General features: G+C 41.1%; 1 protein-coding gene across 6 annotated transcripts in view; it reads right to left on the reverse strand.

Moving 5' to 3' along the window:
* The window catches only part of LPP (LIM domain containing preferred translocation partner in lipoma), a 646,929-nt gene that overhangs the window by 566,405 nt on the left and 60,826 nt on the right, over positions 1-19,698 (reverse strand). For 4 of the 6 annotated variants that reach the window (XM_058556131.1, XM_058556125.1, XM_058556128.1 and 1 more), the window contains exon 2: positions 10,309-10,441. The exons of the other annotated variants lie outside the window; for them this stretch is intronic. The gene's annotated coding sequence lies outside the window, so the exon portion shown is untranslated. The remainder of the gene's footprint in view (positions 1-10,308; positions 10,442-19,698) is intronic. 6 annotated transcript variants of the gene reach the window in all.

The raw sequence follows: 19,698 nt of genomic DNA on the forward strand, positions 1-19,698 counted from the left end.
GTCACAGGAGCAGAGAATCGGAAAGGAGGGTCCTCCGTCACGGAGGGTGACAGATAGGAGAGAAACCGGTACCCTCCGCAATCGGACTTGTTCTGAGCCACCCACCGCTACTGTCCCAGTTCCCCATCCACTGCCCCTGTATCTTAAAGCTGAAAACCAGAAATACCTTTTGTCATACTTTTGTTAGATTCCTGCAGATTCTTTAAATCACAAAGTTAATTTTTTTTTCTGATCATCTTTAACATGTGCTTAACAAATATTTGTTGTTGCAACTATTTTTATGACCATGAGTGACTTCCTCTCCTACACTCTTCACCTCAGTCACTCCACTCCAGCCACACTGGCCTTCTCACTTTTCTGGAATGTACCAAGCACGCTTCGGCCTCAGAGCCCTTGCAAATACTTTCTCTCAGCCCGAAACATTCTTCCTCCTCTTATCTGCGGCTGACTGCCTCACTTCATTCAGGTTCCCCCTCACGCGTGATTTATCAGTAAGATCTTCTCAGACCAATGAATTGAAATCTCTCTTCTCCACCCTCTGTGCCCTTAACCTGCTTTATTTTTCTTCTGAAAATAGATTAAAACCTAAATATTATATATTTACTCATTAATTTGTGTTTTGTCTGCCGCCATCAAATAGAAGGTTTGTATAATTTTGTTTACAGTTCTATTTCCAAGTGTCTAGCACACAGTAGGTGCTCAATAAACAGCTGTTAAGTCAATGAGTCATCATTATTTGCAAACCACTACAGTAGGCACCATAGGTCCTCTTGTGGAATAAGACAGGATTCATGCTACTAAGAAGCTTCTATAATCTAGTGGAGAAGGAAGACTGAAAATCTGCTTATATAGCAGAACAAAGAATTGAATGTTCTACTGCATGTATAAACAAAGCACTCTGATGGTACAGAAAAAGCAAACTGCTGACAATGGGGGGGGGATTGAGGGAGACCAACAGAACATGAATTCTCTGGAACTATCTTGAAAAGAAGCACAGAAACCATCTTCAAAAATACATTCAGTACAAAAAAGTACTAAGACATCCTCAGTTAGCCTCCATTCTTTCATCAATAATGCTAAGTGGAAGAAAAGATTGCCCAAGATAAGTCAGCATTTATGCGTGCCAAGATCATAGAGAAAGAAAGAATCACTTTGCTCCACAAAGCCCTCATTTTAAAATAGAAATTATTTAAATGCACACAAAACGTGTCTTCAGAAAATTCCAGACTCTCAGGACAAGGAGGACCATAAAGGGCATCCAGTCCAACTTCTTATCCCTTCTACAAAGGACCCGTCAGTATCAGCCGCTACCTAATACCTGCAGCGATGGAGAACACAGACCCCTCGAAATGGCACATTCTACTTGTGGTCTGCTCTTGATACTGAGGTTCTTCCTCACACTATCTTTATGTTGCTTCTATCCACTACTCCCAGAACTCTTTCTGAGGTCACAAAGAGCAAGTTTGTGCCCTCTTCCATGGCAGAGTCGCACTCTGCTCTCTCCTCCTCCACCCCCTTTCTCTCTTCTCCACACTAACCAACTCTTTCTTTCATCCCTCAAAGGTTCTGGTTTCCAGTGCCATCTAAATTGCCCTCTTCCTTTCCCTCCTCTATCTCTGTCTCTCACTCTCCCAGGACTTTTTTTTTTTTTTTTTTTTTGGACCTGACCTAGTGCTCAAGAAATTCAGCACTCTGCTGAGATCTAAGCATTTTTCCTGGGGTCGAGGGGAGGGGCACAGAGGATCAAAGGATTCATGGGTTAACTCTGTGAGCCCTGACCCAATAAAGCCATTGCAGAGTCACTTAACTTTTTGACCTTGACCTTGAAATGCCAACTTCGACATAAGTTAGAATAGCGCGGACATTATAACTCCTTGAAAGCAAAGAAGACAAAGAGGTGAAAGACATCTCCTGACCCCACTCCAGCTCAAGGACATACAGAACTTCGGGAGTCTTGTGCCTCCAATAAACCACAGCCCCTGTAGTCCCGTTCGTCCCAGCTTCTCAACTCCCACAGCCAGCCTGCATGGATAAATGTGAGATTAAAATAGGTAGTTTTTTGGTTTTTTTTTCTTGTGAGGAGATCAGCCCTCTGCTAACATCTGCCAATCCTCCTCCTTTTTTTGCTGAGGAAGACTGGCCCTAGGCTAACATCCGTGCCCATCTTCCTCTACTTTATATGGGACGCTGCCATAGCACGGCTTGCCAAACAGTGCGTCGGTGCACGCCGGGGATCCGAACCAGTGAACCCCAGGCCGCTGCAGCAGAGCGCACGCACTTAACCGCTTGCGCCACTGGGCCGGCCCCTAGAATAGGTAGTTTTTAACCATCTCTACACCTGAGAATTGGGTTCTAGCCACTGCTTGCCACGTGACCTCGGGCATGACACTTAAAGTCAGCAAATCAAAGTATCCCAGAAGGTAAAACAAAAAGAAATCTAAATCATCTAGTCTAAAAATAGCCAAGAGACCTCTTGCATGCTTCCATGCTCCCTTCCCCACCCATAGCCACGGCAGATACTGCTAAATGATCATGGACTCCTTCCTACTCCATCAGGATACAGCTTCAGAATCCTTCTCAACACAGCATCTCAAGGAGCCACTACCAATACACCATGTGGCCAAATGAAATGAAAGCAAAACCACTCATTCTTCAGATGAGGAAAACTGAAGCTGAAAGACAGGCCATGACCTTCCCAGGTCTCAGCGTAGTCTCCGGGCAGAACTGGAACTACAAAGGCCCCTTCCCCCATTCTCCTCAATCACTTCTCTTCTAACTCTGATATTCTGTAAACATTCACTGCAGCGGAGATGAGGAGCTTGCAATCATATTAAATTCTATAAGAAATAAAGATAAAGGCAATCTGAGTAGGGGGCAGAAGCGTCAGAGAAGGCCTGGAGGCAGAAGTGCATTTGAGCTGGCCTGAAGACATCGGCGATCTGTAGCAACCAGTGTGGTATATCCGTCTTTAGCAGAAGAAAATTCAGGATTGGGAAGCATTTCCAGTAGAAGGAACAGCATAAGCAAAGGAAAGGTGAAGACTTTGTGTGCTGAGAGGAGGCTGTGGGCTGCTGAGCAGAGCAGTAGCCATCACAGAAGCCATAGAGTGCCGTGGGGGGAGGAGAGATACAGAAGATGACAAGACAAGATTAGAAGAGTAAACCAGAGTCTTGTTTTAAAGGCTGATTTTTTTTTTAATTGACTTAAAGGCCTTAAGACTCATAAATGGGAAAAGAAGACAAGAAAAGAGTGGAGGGAAACAGAGAATGTATCTCTATCCTCAATGAAAAAATAGCCTTGCTATAAACTGTATTACAGGAACACTTTCATTATGTAAAAGCCTATTTTGTTTTCATGTCATTCTTAGATTACATCATAGAGTGGCTGCAGCCGTCTCGTACCATATTATAAATAAATCACTAGCTTAATCATAGAATGAGCCAGGGCCCTAGATTTAAAAGGAAAATATTAGATCATTTTTAATAACTGATATAACTCAAGCCAGTCACCATTGAAGCAGGGTGAGGTGATGTCATCCTAAAGAAGTCCAAAGAGGAACCAAAGAGGGTCAGTGCTGGGCACGTTCCAGCGAAGCTTCCATTTACAAAGGGCAAGGCAGCTGATGGCAGCTGAGTGGAGCTCACCCTAGACAATCTTGTCTTGAAAACCAACGCTGTTCAAGTAGGAATGCCCAAAAGGCCTTCCTCATGAAACATAGTGCATGAATATTTTGTTCCCAGAACTACTATATTTCCAAATACCAGACAACGTGAGCATATTATGGTGTCTGTATTCATGTCTTGGGAGCCATTGAGCAAAATTAAAAATGTTAAGGCTTTTAGTTTATTCAGGAAAACATGAAATCTGGGTGACTGATATGCAAATGCTGCAGGTCTAGTCCCAGTTGAGTACAAAGTGGGGACACTGAGATAAGAAAAGAACTGAGAGTGGTTTCTAGCAAAGGAGATCGGAAACTAACTTGAATGGGCACCAACTACGTACTAAGTACCATACTCAATAGGCACTTTATATACATTACACCGCTTTGTGAGCACAAAAGAATCTGTGAGGTAGGCACTATTCACCCCATTTTTTTTCAGATATGGAACCCAGTTTAAAAATAATTAAGTGACTGAGGTAAGATTACACAACTAACACCTAGAAGTCTTGGTACTCCAAATTCTAATTTACCATGTTGCCTTCATCTAATTAAAACTATTTCCTACTATGGACTTTCAATAAAAATTAAATAATAAGAAACACTTTGAAAGCACTAAAAGTATAAAAATATTGAGAGTCAAAAGGGGCAATGGAGCTGGGGGAGTATTAACATTCTGGCCAGTGACAGTGGCAATGACCAAAGCTGGATTTCCTTATTTTGGCTGTAGGGCTACTAAAGAGCTTGATCATAATTTTACATCTCCCATTTCCATTAATTTTTTAGGAATGTTAAGGTAGACTCTAAAGGAACCTGTCATCTTCTATAAAATGTACTGCCGAGCTTGGTTTTATAAAAAGACTATTTTGGTGGGGAGAAGAAACGGATGCCCTGGAAAAGAACTTTCTGCCAGACAGAAGGTATTCGCTGAGGTTTTATGTCTGATTCTGTCAGTCTCACAGTAACGTTGTGTATTGGCTCACTGTTCTTAATACAAATGTTATTCATAACTGCAGAGACACACTGTCTGAGCCAAGTAATACCGATTTATGCAACTTTTCAGGACACAGCATGACTCAACAGGAGACACAGACCCTGAAATTTAACTAAAGGGACAATATCAAGGCTCAGGACTCCAAATTTTTTTTTTTCAATTTATTTTCCCCCAAAGCCCCAGTAGATAGTTGTGTCATAGCTGCACATCCTTCTAGTTGCTGTATGTGGGACGCAGCCTCAGCAGGGCCGGAGAAGCAGTGCATCGGTGCGCGCCCAGGATCCGAACCCGGGCCGCCAGTAGTGGAGCGCGCACTTAACCGCTAAGCCACGGGGCCGGCCCAGGACTCCAAATTTTGACCTATTTTCCCCAATCTGTTTCTGGGACAGGATAGAGGCTGCAAAAAGCAGATAAGAGATGCCTACCAGTTGTATAGACTGATTCTGAAGCAGAGACTGGGAGGACAGATAAAGGGGAAGCATTGGACCAGAGTCAAAGGTGTTTTAGATGGTTCCTCCCATGGCTACCCATGGCTCCACAGCCCTGGAAGAGTCTGTCTCCTCTCCAGTCTTGGTGTCTCACCCGTACAAGCAAAGAGCTCAAGCAAGAACATTCAAACATTTCCATCAAAGCATCTCTAACTGGTAAGGAAGGTAAAATGTAGAGTATGGGAGCAGTAGTTGAAAACTTGTGTTTTTCCCCTGAAAGGCCATGCCAGTTTTGCATTCTGTGCAATTATATATATCAATGCTTATATTCAGATTTTAAATGGAGTTTTCCCCAAAAAAGCCTTCAAGTAAAATTGATCCACAGAGGTGTGTTGAGTTTATTCAGTGGCTCTGTGTAATTCCTACTCCCACCTTAGCACATACCATGTAACCTAGGGTATCTGTGGTAGGCAGCCCCTAAGATGGCCCCCTATAACTCCACCTCCTGATATTCATGCCCTTATGCAATCCCTCCCTTTAACTGTGGGCTGAATTTAGGGACTTGCTTTTAGCAAATAGAATGAGGCAGAAGGAATGGTCTGTCACTTCAGGATTAGATTACAAAAAGGCTGTGGCTTGCATCCAAGGGACTCTCTCTTGCTCACTTGCTCTGAGGGAAGCCAGTTGCCATGTTGTGAGCTGCCCCATGGAGAGGGCCACATAGCAAGGAACTGAGGGCAGCCTCCAGCCAACAGTCAGCAAGGAACTGAAGCCCTCAGTCCAATATCCACAAAGAACTGAATCCTGCCAACAATCATGTGAGTGAGCTTGGTAGTGGGTCCTCCCCAGCTGAGCCTTCAGATGAGATTGCTGGTCCAGTAGACACCTGGACTGCAACCTCAGGAGAGACCTTGAGGTAGTCATCAAAGCTGCCCCCAGATTCTTGACTCACAGAAACTGTGAGATAATAAATGTTTCTTGTTTTAAGGAATTAAGTTTGGGGTAATTTGTTATGCAGTAATAGATAATGAAGGTAGCATCCAAATTTGAGAGGCCCAGCCCTGGATTATTTTAATGACCCCTGTTCAGCTCCACTATTTTTCATGAGGCCTAGGAAGTAGACTATAAGAGATTTGCTATCAGGAACTCTTGAAAAGAACCCTTGTCCCCCAGGACGTAGAGATGCTTTCCAGCTTGGTGATATATAACCATGCATGCTCTGGCCACACAGAGTTGACCATGGAAATAATGTAGGTCGAAGTAACGTAGCACTTTCAGCAGCAGCATATTGATACGAAATGAACTGGAGACTGAACCACACATAGAAGATGAGAGACTCCTTACCTGCCCAGCTGTATTCTGCTAAGAGCTACATCCGCCCTCAGAACCTGTCCACCCCTAGTGGGCCAATCTATGTCCACAGGCCCACCCTACCAAGCCTAAGGGGTTGGCTCTATGGCTCACTGAGAAGTTCTCAGATCAGATCCCTTCCTCCTGGAAACCTCCCCCAATGTTCCCAATTCTTTCTACTCTCCAAACCTTTCATCTAAGCGCCATGAGATCTGAGGCTCTAACTTACCTCGATTTCCCAAGCACTTAATAGGAGGGCTGAAAGATATCTACTGATTAACAAATGTGTGTTGTAAACAGTACCTTTCTAATGTGTAGTTCTCATGTGTGTATCTTTCTCTCCAACTAGACTATAAGCTTCTCAAGGTCAGGGACTATGCCTAATTTGCCATGGCATCCAAAGGATCCAGAGGTTCACTGACTTCCAGATGAATACTGGGATCAGAGCAGAGAACAAGCACACACTCTGTTAACCAAGGGTCAACATCTGGCAGCAATCTACAAAGAACTCATGGGGCTCTCCATCCACTTGGCATCAGACCCCTTCTACCACACAGTAAGCTATGAGGGAGAACCTGAGAATTCCTCTGACCTCCAAGGGTCCTCCCCAAGGTAGAGTAGAGGTATCTGCACTGTGCTGAGGTCAGGAAATAGAAGTGTGTGGAATTAGGAGGAAGAAAGCAAAAGAGAGAAAGGGAGATAGCTCTACTTTTTACTTTCATGGACAGCAAACACCTCCTACAAGACATCCCTGGGTTACAGAAGAGGCACAGAGCCTCAGGAGGCTGGCTGGGTCCCTGCTCAGACTTAGTAAGTCCTTTTGTAATTTTCGAAGCGATAATATAAACGTAATACAAGCTGGCTAAGCAAATCGTCACACAGGCCCAGAAACACCTGACCAAATAAATGTAGGGAGCCAAGATATTCACCTCTGAAAGTGAAGTGGAAGTGACCAATGCTTGGCTTCCGGCAGAGACTAACACCTGATTCTTCTGAGGACCAAAGAGGAAATATTAAAACTGAAAGCCCTTGGCTACTGTCAACAATTGTACACTAGTATCAACTGAGGGAAATAATTTCCTTCCTGACTCCCACTGGGCCAGTCACGCCTGGAGCAGAAGGTGTGATTATCTCATCAAACAAAGCAGGAACCAACCGTCTAGACTGCAGCTTCTAAGAGATTTCTCAAGTACTGAGACATCCTCAGTCTCAGAATCCACCCCCCTCCACCTCCTGCTGCCTGGAGCAAAAACAAACGTGAAAAGTAATAGTAATACACAATTTCATTTCAACTTCAACCACCATCATCGAGTTTCCAGATCTAGCTCCTTTCCAAGACTGAGGACAAAGTAGTGCCCATCCAATCCTGGGATGATGAGGGTGCAGGGTAGGGAGGAAGGACATGCACTGAGCATATAGTGTGCACCCAGCACAGTGCTGGAGACTGCACATTACATTGTCATACTTTTCTTTATATTCAAGATGAGTCTTTAACCTAAAGAAGAAAACAACTGTAATAACCTATCACATACGGATCACACTTTACAGTTTGCAAAACAGGTTGGCACCTACCAACCCATTTGCTCTAAACAAACATGAGAGGCAGGCAGGGCAATGATGATTATCCCTAATTCTCAGATCAGGGAAATGAAGGCAGAGGGATGTTGTTTTTCTAGGATTGCACATCTCATAATTGGCAGACCTTCTGATACGCCATCCCACCATACTTACTGCCTTTTTACACACTCACAAACTTCTTAGGCCATACTAGTCCCAAAAGCCTCTTTCTGTCCAGTCATTTGTTTCATTCTCATAAAACCATGCAGTCCAGCCTCATCTGTGCTAGAATTCCTAAAACTCTCCAACAGAGAATTGGCCAGTGCCTGATGGAACACCCTCAGGGAAAGAGACACTCCTATCTTTGGATTTATTCTTTCTATCCATGAAAATGCACTGTGCACCTACTGTGTGCCAGATCCCACTAGCCTCTGGGGATACACACGTGACAAGAGAAGCTGTCCCTCTTCTGACCAGGTTTTATATTCTTGAACACCATAACCATGTGTGCCCTGCATCCTGCCTTCTCCAAGGTCTCATTCCCATAACAGATCCTGGCGAGACAACATTTCCGGTCATCTCAGCATCCTCATCTGAAGAGTCCAGCTGGCTAATGTCTCTTTCCAAGGATGAGGCAAAGACTAAAGTCCAACACTCTAGGGGCACTCTGACATGAGGGTGAGAAGGTTCCTAGTCACCCACATAACTTTAGCCCTCAGTCCCTCTCCTAACAACAGACAGATATTCTTTTGAGGGACCACCTCGTCTCCACTGAGTAGCTGCCATGAGGTTTGAGTGGGATTGTTTCCAAATTCAGAGTAGAACCCAAATTCGTACATGCCAATTAGCATAGTCTCCTCCTCATGGCCTCAGTGTCTGGTGCAGGAATGTGCTGTAACCTAAGTCTGCGGGGATATGGCAAACAAGGCTCTCTTCCCCCAAATGGGAAGGAGGCAGCCTACAGCCCAGGTTGCAGCAGGCAGCCAGCCACCTCATGACCATAAGGTGACACATCTTGAGGATGAAGCCAACACACAAAAGAAGGTAGGGCAAGGAGCACTGCAGAGAAAAAGAGCTGGAGTCCTTCTCAAACTGGGCCTGAAGCCCAACTTACCTCTGGACTTGCCTGTTTCCAGCAGGATCCCCCACCCACTTTGTTCTAGATAACATACTTGCTTGAGGCAAAATGTTCAAGACCATATTTGAAATTTTAACAGACTAAAATGTTCAAGAGTCAAAGCCATGGTTTCCAGCCTTTTGTCTTACACAGATCCATAGGTGCACAGAAAGTCAGTTGTTCTTTTCAGATACACTGATTAAGAAAAGAAAAGGTGGTAAAATGTATCTATAAACTCAGCCACACTTTTAAATGAAGTTAGGTTTTATCAATCACAAAAGCATCTGCTCCATTTTGGAAAACTACAACATAAACATGGCAAGGTATATTATTTGTTCAATATAAAGCTAGTGCTTGGGACACATATGGACTAGCCCTCAGGATGAAGACCACAGATCTAGAATTCTAAATGGAGCCTTTCTCAGAATTCCCCAGCTATTTTCCTCAGATGTCCCCACAGCCCAGGGTAGCCCACAACTCTGATTCTTTTCATCACCCCCATTTTTCAGGACATGATGTCCTATTCTTCCTGTTAAACACAGAGGAATTTCAAAACACAAAGGAAAGCTTATCTTACCTAGTCACCATTTCCCTTTCTGAGTGTGCAACACGATTCAAACTCAGGTCTCAATGGAACTCTAACAGTCTCCTTAAGACACAGGTTCATACCCTTTCCCTAAGCAAATTTAGCCTCCCCTACCTCAAAGGGTTGTTATGAAAATAAAATGGGATCACAGAAGAAGAAGTACCTTGCACAGGGGTAAGCAAGAGCCACTCAAAAATATTACATTCTTTCCTTGCAAATGCCCATAACACTGTTCATCGAGATTCTCATTTTGGTCTTTCAGTTTCAAGAACACTTCCCTCCATGCCAAAGGAGAAAGAAGGAAGCAATACACTTATTGGCAACCCGAAATCATCATTACTCCAAGTTTTCTTCCAATGTCTCTTCATGCCACCTTCCAAGAGCTGAGTCCTGCCTTTGCTTTGCCACACATTTTATTAACATTATTATATTTTGTCCATCGCCAATGAAGTCTTATCTCGAGAAAAAAAAGGAAGAACATTTCGGTTCTTCTCTAGTTCTTAGTCCATCCGTTACTAGTGCCCGTGCTTTAAAAGGAAGCCACTGAGTTTTAAAACTCATTAAAACATACACATTGATTATAAAAGGGAAAAGTCTTCTTTTCTGCATAGGACTCACCAATTGAGGAAAAATATCTTCCCTCCAATGACTGCCCAGTAGAACAATGAAAAAGGTGCTAGACTGGGAATCAGTTGACTGGATTCTGTCTTCGGTTCTCTTTCTGAGTCTCAGTGTTCCCACCTATGGAAAACTGGAGAAGGATGTTGCTTATGAAACTCTAGGATCTTACCAGCTTTAGAAGTCCCAGATTTATGAAGTCACTGGTTAAGGCTATCCCGGGAATAATGCCAGGCTTAAAACTCACAAATCTAGTGGTTTACCTTTATACCTCCTAAGCCCTCAGTCAGCTCCTGGCACTTCTATTTCACTAAGTTTCTCAGAATGATAGGGAAAGAGGATGCTGGTACCCTAGTGTTCATACCTCAGCTCTCCGGAAAAACAGCTTCATTGTAATATCAGACATGAAAGAAACAGATCAGTTAGTTAGACTCTCACATTTTTACCAAGGAAAAAATTAACAGCAAAATCTGAACTCCAACAAAAAAAGAGACAAGGTATATGAGTTTGGAGACAAATTTCTAACTGTGGGACCTAGTGACCCCTGTGAACCTTAGTTTCCTTTCCAGAAAAATGAGAGCCAGTGAGCAGCAGAGAGCTGGATGATCTAGACATTTCCTGATAAGTCTCCATTACAGGTTTTATTTCATTAAGAGCTATTACTATTTTGCTAAGGATTATGCAATATATATTCCAACAGACAAGAATGCCAAGGCAGCAGGCTGTTATAAAATATGTGTTTTGTATATGCAGGAGAATCCACATACCAGAAAAACTGCTACTCCCATTTTCATTGTTGTCATTTTAAACATTATTTAACCAATCACACAATTGTTTCATGTATATTATCTCATTCAGTCTTTAAATACCCATATAAGCTCAAAGTTGGGTGGGACTTTAAAAACGATCCACCTCAACTCTTCCAACTGATAGGAGGAGAAGCTGGGGCCAGAGCAGGGAAATGGTGACTCCAGGAGCCCACCATTAATGGCAGGGCTTGCTCCAATGGACCTAGTTATAAGCCACTTTAACAGAGGAGGACACTGACACTCAGTGGGGCAGAGAGACTTGCCCTCGGTCACACAATCACCTTTGGAGCAAACCAGGACTTACATACTCAGGCCTCTGACCATCTGCTTCCAAGCTCTTGCAATATAGCCAAATGTAAAAAGAAATTAAGTTAGAAAGATGGAGCATAATCAAGATGAATTCGCAAAGCAATGAGTTTCCTGAGAGCTAGTGGTCCTCAAGGACACTAGAATTCTCAAAGCCATTCCACTGAAATGAGAGAAAGGCATAATTTCAAACTTGCTGAGGAATGGACTGTTAGGAGGCCAACACTGGACCTGTGCACAGTGCAATCTCATAGAAAACAAAAAAACAGCCCCCACCCCAAGCCCAGGAAACCTCAGCTTCTCCTTGCAGAGGAAGATATAAATCAGAACGGTTTCCACAACAGCAGCAAAGGGCATCTGACTGCCCAGATTTCTCAACTTCATTGAAAGGTAAAGCTCTCCACCTTTGGCCCTGGGGGAATCTCTCATACACTTGCCCGCTTCCCTCAATGCACAAATCAAAGGGGTCTCCCTTTTCCACAGTCAACTTCTCTTTTAATAACTTTTTTCTTCTTTTCCATAAAGAGAACAAGCAGCTTTGCTAAAGAACCGCTGTGAAATGATTGAAGTTCCCATGCAAACAAACCATTAGCAGAGTTCAAATGCAATTTAAATTACCAGTTGTTAAAGCGCTCCTCAATTTCATGGTAAGTTTCCAAGGAGAATTACATGCTATATACTATTTAATTGGTTGTTTTCTATTTTTTAACATCCATTTATCCCCCCCTTATATTTTAGAAGTGTCTATAAAAGCTTCCCTTTAAAAAATTATACATTGTTGAATAGATTAAATCTAAAGATTGAAAAGTATCAGAGAAACAGCTGCAGGATTACGCAGCTCAGCAGAAATTGATGGTTTTGACACCACAAAACATGCAAAATTTTAAAATCTTAGGAGTCACCTCATAGTGCCCTCACTCTTTACAGATGAAGACCCTGAGGCCCTGACAGGGGAAGGAGGGGTTGGCTCAAAGTCCTCTCACTGGTCAGTGACAGCTTCAAGAGGAGAATCATGGCTCCTAACTCCCACCACCACTGGTTGGAGGAGATGATGGGAAATACTCAAGGCATTTTATTTTCCACCTATAATTTTTTAAAAGAAAATATGACCTCCTCTTCAAATACACTCCTGATCTCAAAAGCAGAGATGGGCAATGGCAACTATCTCCGCAAAACGTAGAAAAAGAAGTAAAGGCTGATGAATGACTGCAGTCAGAGGAGATCAAAATGAGCAAATTCTTGGCAGGAAAAGTCAAGACACTATTCTAGATTATTAAACAAGTTAATGGGACATCAAGAGTATTGACTTCCACTGCTTTATCTGGCCCTGGAGTAAGAGGATAAAGAATCAACAAAGTAAAGGCAGGTCTTGTCACATCTGTAAATGCAAAGAATTTCTAGAAGCCGTCATGAGTACAGAAGGAAGTTCAAGGCTTTGATATTGGACTTGTGCAAATTATTTAACCTCCCTGAGCTCAAGCTTCTCTGTCTTCAAAATGGGGCTAATACCACCTACCCATCAGGGTGTATATAATCATTTCCTGGGAATACCATATCCAGCATGCATAGCACAGAGCCTCCACACGATATGCATTAATTAACGTTTACCCTCTTGTCTTCCAAGGTTTCTATAATTTCTCAAAGCCTATAGCTCCGTGGTTCTAATTTATTTGGACTATAACTGAGTCTTATAAGTCATGTATGTTCCCTAAGTCGGTTAGATGCTATATGTCCCCCAACTATAAATTCAATTATTTTGTCACTCAAAAAATAAAATGAAATAAAATACATGCAGGAAAACTTACATATCCAAGCATTTTCCTTCAAAAGCAAACTTTTTGGAACTGCTATTTAAAAACGGCCTTTACAAATATATAGTGTAGGTAGTGGATCAACCACTTATAAAGCTAGTATGAGGGTCAAAAGACAAAAGTACTAAAATCATCTATACCTACAATAAGAGGTTAAAGGATACACAAAATTAAAAGAGGTAAAACATAATGTCAAAAACATAAAATGTGGGGTGGGCAGTAAAAATATAGGGCTTGTAGTATGAAGTCAAACTTAAGTGACCATCAACCTAACAGAGATTGCTATACACATAGGTTATTATATATGAATCTCATGGTAACCACAAACCAAAAACCCATCATAAATACACAAAAAATAAAGAGAAAGGAATGCAAACATAACACTAAAGTAAGTCATCCAATTGCAAGGGAAGAGAGCAAGAGAAGAAGAAAGAAACAGATAAGAACTACAAAAAAAATCCAGAAAAAAAGTAACAAAATGGCCATAAGTACATACTTATCAATAGTTACTTTAAATGTAAATGGATTAAATGCTCCAATCAAAAGACATAGGGTTGGGCCAGCCTGGTGGCGTAGCAGTTAAGTTCACACGTTCCACTTCGGCAGCCCAGAGTTCACCAGTTTGGATCCTGGGTGCAGACCTACTCCCCATTCATCAAGCCATCTGAGGCCGCATCCCACATAGAAGAGCTACAACTCTACAACTATGATATAAAACTATATGCTGGGGCTTTAGGGAGAAAAAAAAAAAAGAGAAGAAGATTGGCAACAGATGTTAGCATAGGGCCAATCTTCCTCAAAAAAAAAAAAAAGAGGAGAGATCTGCAGTGTTTAAAAAAAAAAAGACATAGGGTGGCTGAATGGATAAAAAGACAAGACCTATATAAATACTCCCTACAAGAGACACACTTCAGATCTAAAGACACTCCTGGACTGAAAGTGAAGGGATGGAAAAAGATATTCCATGTAAATGGAAACAAAAAGAAAGCTAGGGTAGCAATACTTATATCAGGCAAAATAGACCTTAAAAAAAAACAAGAGACAAAGAGGGGCACTATATAATGATAAAGGGAACAATCCAACAAGAGGATATAACCCTTGTAAATATCTATGCACCCAACATAGCAGCACCTAAATACAGAAAGCAAATATTAACAGACATAAAAGGAGAAACTGACAGTAACACAATAATAGTAGGGAATGTCAACACCCTACTTACATCAATGGATAGAACATCCAGACAGCAGATCAATACGGAAATACTGGCCTTAAATGACACATCAGACCAGATGGACTGAATAGATATATACAGAACATTTTATTCAAAAAGAGCAAAACATATTCTTTTTGAATGCACATGGAACATTCTCCAGGATAGATCACATGTTAGATCACAAACAAGTCTCAATAAATTTAAGAAGACTGAAATAATATCAAGCATCTCTTCCAACCACAACCGTATGAAACTAGAAATCAACTACAAGAAAAAAACTGGAAAAGTCACAAATATGTGGAGAATAAACAAAATACTATTGAACAACTATTGGCTCAATGAAGAAATCAAAGCAAAAATCAAAAAATACCTGGAGACAAATGAAAATGAAAATACAATATACCAAAATCTATGCATTACAGCAAAAGCAGTACTGAGGGGGAAGTTTTAGCAATCCAGGCCTACCTCAAAAAACAAGAAAAACCTCAAATAAACAATCGAACATTACACCTAAAAGAACTAGAAAAAGAAGAACAAAGCCCAAAATCAGTAGAAGGAAAGAAATAGTAAAAATCAGAATGGAAATAAAGGAAATAAGAGACTAAAAAGACAATAGAAAAGATCAATGAAACTAATAGCTGGTTCTTTGAAAAGATAAACAATTTTGACAAACTTTTAGCCAGACTTACTACGACAAAAAGAGAGAAGGCTCAAATAAATAAAATCAGAAATGAAAGAGGAGAAATTACAACAGATACCACAGAAATACAAAGGCTTATAAGAGAATAATATGAAAAGCTACACGCCAACAAATTGGATAACCTACAAGAAATGGATAAATTCTTAAAATCATACAACCTTACAAAACTGAATCAAGAAGAAACAGAGAATCTGTACAGACTGATCACAGTAAGGAGATTGAAACAGTAATCAAAAACCTCCCAAAAAATGAAAGTCCAGCACCAGATGGCTTCCCTGGTGAATGCTGCCAAACATTCAAAGATTTAATACCTATCCTTTTCAAACTCTTCCAAGAAATTAAAGAGGAGGAGATACTTCCTAACTCATTTTACGAGGCCAACATTACCCTGATATCGAAACCAGACACGGACAACAGAAAAAAGGAAAATTACAGGCCAATATTGCTGATGAACATGGATGCAAAAATCCTCAACAAAATACTAGCAAATCACATACAACAATACATTAAAAAGATCATACACCATGATCTAGTGAAATCTATTCCAGGGATGCAAGGATGGTTCAACATCTGCAAATCAATCAATGTGATACACCACATTAACAAAATGAATAATAAAAATCATATGATCATCTCAATAGATGCAGACAAAGCATTTGACAAGATTCAGTACCCATTTACGATAAAAACTCTCAATAACATGGGTACAGAAGGAAAGTATCTCAATATAACAAAGGCTATATATGACAAACCTATAGTTAACATAATACTCAATGGTGAAAAACTAAAAGTTATCCCTCTAAGAACAGGAATAAGACAAGGATGCCCCCTTTCACCACTCTTATTCAACATATTGTTGGAAGTCCTAGCCAGAACAATTAGGCAAAAAAAAGAAATAAAAGGGATCCAAATTGGAAAGGAAGAAGTAAAACTGTCACTATTTTGTAGAAGACATGATTTTATATACAGAAAACCACAAAGAATCCACCAAAAAACTATTATAAATAATAAATTAATACAGTAAAGTTACAAGGTACAAAATCAACACACAAAAATCAGTTGTGTTTCTATACACTAACAACAAAATAGCAGAAAGAGAAATCAAAAATACAATCCCATCTACAATTGCAAGAAAAAGAATAAAACACCTAAGAATAAATTTAACCAAGAAGGTGAAAGACCTGTACACTGAAAACTATGAAACATTGTTGAAAGAAATCAAAGAAGACACAAAGAAATGGAAAAATATTTTATACTCATGGACTGGAAGAATAAACACAGTTAAAATGTCTGCACTACCTAAAACAATCTACAGATTCAATGCAATCTCTATCAAAGTTCCAAGAACATATTTCATGCAAATACAACAGAGAATTCTAAAGTTTATATGGAACAACAAAAGACCCCAAATAACCAAAGCAATCTTAAGAAAAAAGAACAAAGCTAGAGGCATCACACTCCCTGATTTCAAAGTATACTACAAAGCTATAGTAATCAAAATAGCATGGTACAAGCAGAAAAACAGACACACAGATCAATGCAACAGAATCGAGAGCCCAGAAATAAACCCATATATCTATGGACAGCTAATTTTTGACAAAGGAGCCAAGAACATACCATGGAGAAAGAAAAGTCTCTTCAAAAATGGTGCTGGGAAAACTGGACAGCCAAATGCAAAAGAATGAAAGTAGACCACTATCTTACACCATACACAAAAATTAACTCAAAATAGATTAAAGACTTGAATGCAAGACCTGAAACCAAAAAACTCCTAGAAGAAAACATAGGCAGTACACTTTTTGACATCAGTCTTAGTAGTATCTCTTTGAATACCATGTCTCACCAGGCAAGGGAAACAAAAGAAAAAATAAACAAATAGGACTACATCAAACTAAAAATCTTCTGCATGGCAAAAGAAAACATTGACAAAACAAGAAGATATCCTATCAATTGGAAGAAGATATCTGCAAATCATATATCCAATAAGGGATTAATATCCAAAATATATAAAGAACTCATATAACTTAACAACAAAAAAACAAGTGGATTAAAACATGGGCAGAGGAGCTGAACAGACATTTTTCCAAAGAAGATATACAAATGGCCAACAGGCACGTGAAAAGATGTTCAACATCACTAATTATTAGGGAAATGCAGATCAATGCAAATCACCTCACGCCCATCAGAATGGCTATTACTACAGAGACAAGAAATAACAAGTGTTGGAGAGGATGTGAAGAAAAGGGAATCCTCATATGTTGCTGGTGGGAATGTAAATTGATGCAGCCACTATGAAAAACAGTATGGAGATTCCTCAAAAAATTAAAAATAGAAATACCATATGATCCAGCTATCCCACTACTGGGTATTTATCCAAAGAACATGAAATTAACAATTCAAAGAGATTTATGCACTCCTATGTTCATTGCAGCACTCTTCACAATAGCCAGGATTTGGAAGCAACCTAAGTGCCCATCAATGGATGAATGGATAAAGAAGATGTGGTATATATACAATGGAACACTACTCAGCCATAAATCTTGCCATTTGTGACAACATGGAAGGACCTTGAGGATATTATGCTAAGCAAAATAAGTCAGATGGAGAAAGCCAAATACTGTAAGATTTCACTCACATATGGAAGATAAAACAACAACAAACAAACACATAAATATAGAGAACAGGTTGGTCGTTACCAGAGGGGAAGGGGGGTGAGGGGACAGCAAAAGGGAAAAAGAAGCATATGTGTGTGATGACAGGTGACAACCAGACTTGGTGGTGAACACAATGCAGTCTATACAGAAGTCGAAATCCAATGAGGTACACCTGAAATTTACATAATGTTATAAACCAATGTTACCTCAAGAAAAAAAGTAAATTAAATTAAAATGGCCTTCAAATCCAGTTTATGAACCAGATAGTAGTAAAAATGCCAATTTAAGGTCCAAAACCTCATGTAAACTTTCCATCAATCCTATGAGAAAGACTTCCCAATTGTCCACTGAGGAAACTGATGGTCAAGGAGGTCAAGCAACTGCCCAACATTTTGGGGCTCGTAAATGATAAAGCCAGGACTTGAACCCAAGTCTTCAAAATGAAGCTCCACGGCCCGGGTTCTTACTTTGCAGTTTCAACTATACTACGGACAGCTATTCTGCTGGAGGCAAAAATATACCTAAGAAACTATTTTCACATTTTAAAGAGCTTTGGGATAAAAAAACAAAGCCTAAACTTTCAAACTAAAAACTGTGCACATTAGAAGCAGGTCGATCCTTCCTGAATTCCATCTTGCAGTTATGTTCTTAAGTGAAATAAAAAGTTCAGAGCCCTAGCACTAAGCAGAAATCTGCTGGGTATGTGGGAAACCGGCCTGAGAAAGGTTAGCAATGAGCTGATATCAGGCCAATTCAAAAACAGAGTTCAAATGGCTGGGCTCAAGATCAAACAAATCGTGGGTAACCCTAGTATGAGCTTCTGAACACCCTTCTGGTGCAACTGTTAGCTGACATGATGTCATGTGCTCTGCATTCAGAGGTGCACAAAACAGACATTTGCTAGCACCTCCTGTCCTTAATAAGGCACAGTGTCTGGACCCAGCAGGTGTAGGCACTGAGTTAGAAATGCCTTGAGCTCTCAAAGAGCTCACAGGCTCACTGAGGACCCACTCAAATAGACAAGACAGAATGAAAAGTGTGCAAAGCACAAGTACATGCAATGCCCTTTTAAGGGTCTGGAAGAGCCTGCACATGATGATTTCTAAACTGAGCCTGAACACCCAAGAGAATTTCCATGTATAAGGAGGAGGAAAATAGGCCCAGGGAACACGATGTGCTAAGGCCTTGAGGAGGATGAGTTCAGGGTGTTCTTGGGCAAAATGACTAATCTGGTGAGGCCAGTGACAGAGAACATGGAGGGATGCGGTGGGACATGAGGCTGGAAAGGAATGTTGCGGCCAGAACATGGAGGACCTTGTGTGCCAGGCTAAAATACTTGGATCCTGAGACTCGTGGGTATTGCATTTTGGGAAATGACGCAAGAGAAAGTCGAAGGGTAGAGCTATCCCTTTAAGACCTGAATCCCCTTTCATGGTCAGCTTCTAAGCCTAGCAATGGTGGGACTGTCTAAAGAAGAGCTCCTCTGAAGGGACTCCTTCTCTGTAGCCCCACCCGTAGAGAAGTCAGAGAGGTAGGTGGCTCTCAAAGTTGCCTGAAACTCACACCTCCCCTAACCCTTTCCTCTTGACTGGAACCCTCACCCACAGAAGAGCCAGGAAAGAAATGAAGTCCCATGTTCCCAGCAGGATTTCCACTTTGCCTTCAGGGAAATGCCAGAACTACCCAACTTGACGAATCAGAAGAACAGAGGTAGCACACAGGCTCTAGCCTCTTTCCTGTCACTCAAGAAGGAGCAGGAACCCTAACTCTAACCCTATCCCTAATCCATACTAGGTATGCCCAAAGCTCCATAGCACAGAGCTCCCAACCAAGCCTTGTACCGTATGACTGGGGCCTTCAACTAGTAATGAGACTGCACTGGTGTCACCAGTAAGGT

Source organism: Diceros bicornis, chromosome 15 (genome assembly GCF_020826845.1).
Source record: "Diceros bicornis minor isolate mBicDic1 chromosome 15, mDicBic1.mat.cur, whole genome shotgun sequence".
NCBI classification, from domain to species: domain Eukaryota; kingdom Metazoa; phylum Chordata; class Mammalia; order Perissodactyla; family Rhinocerotidae; genus Diceros; species Diceros bicornis.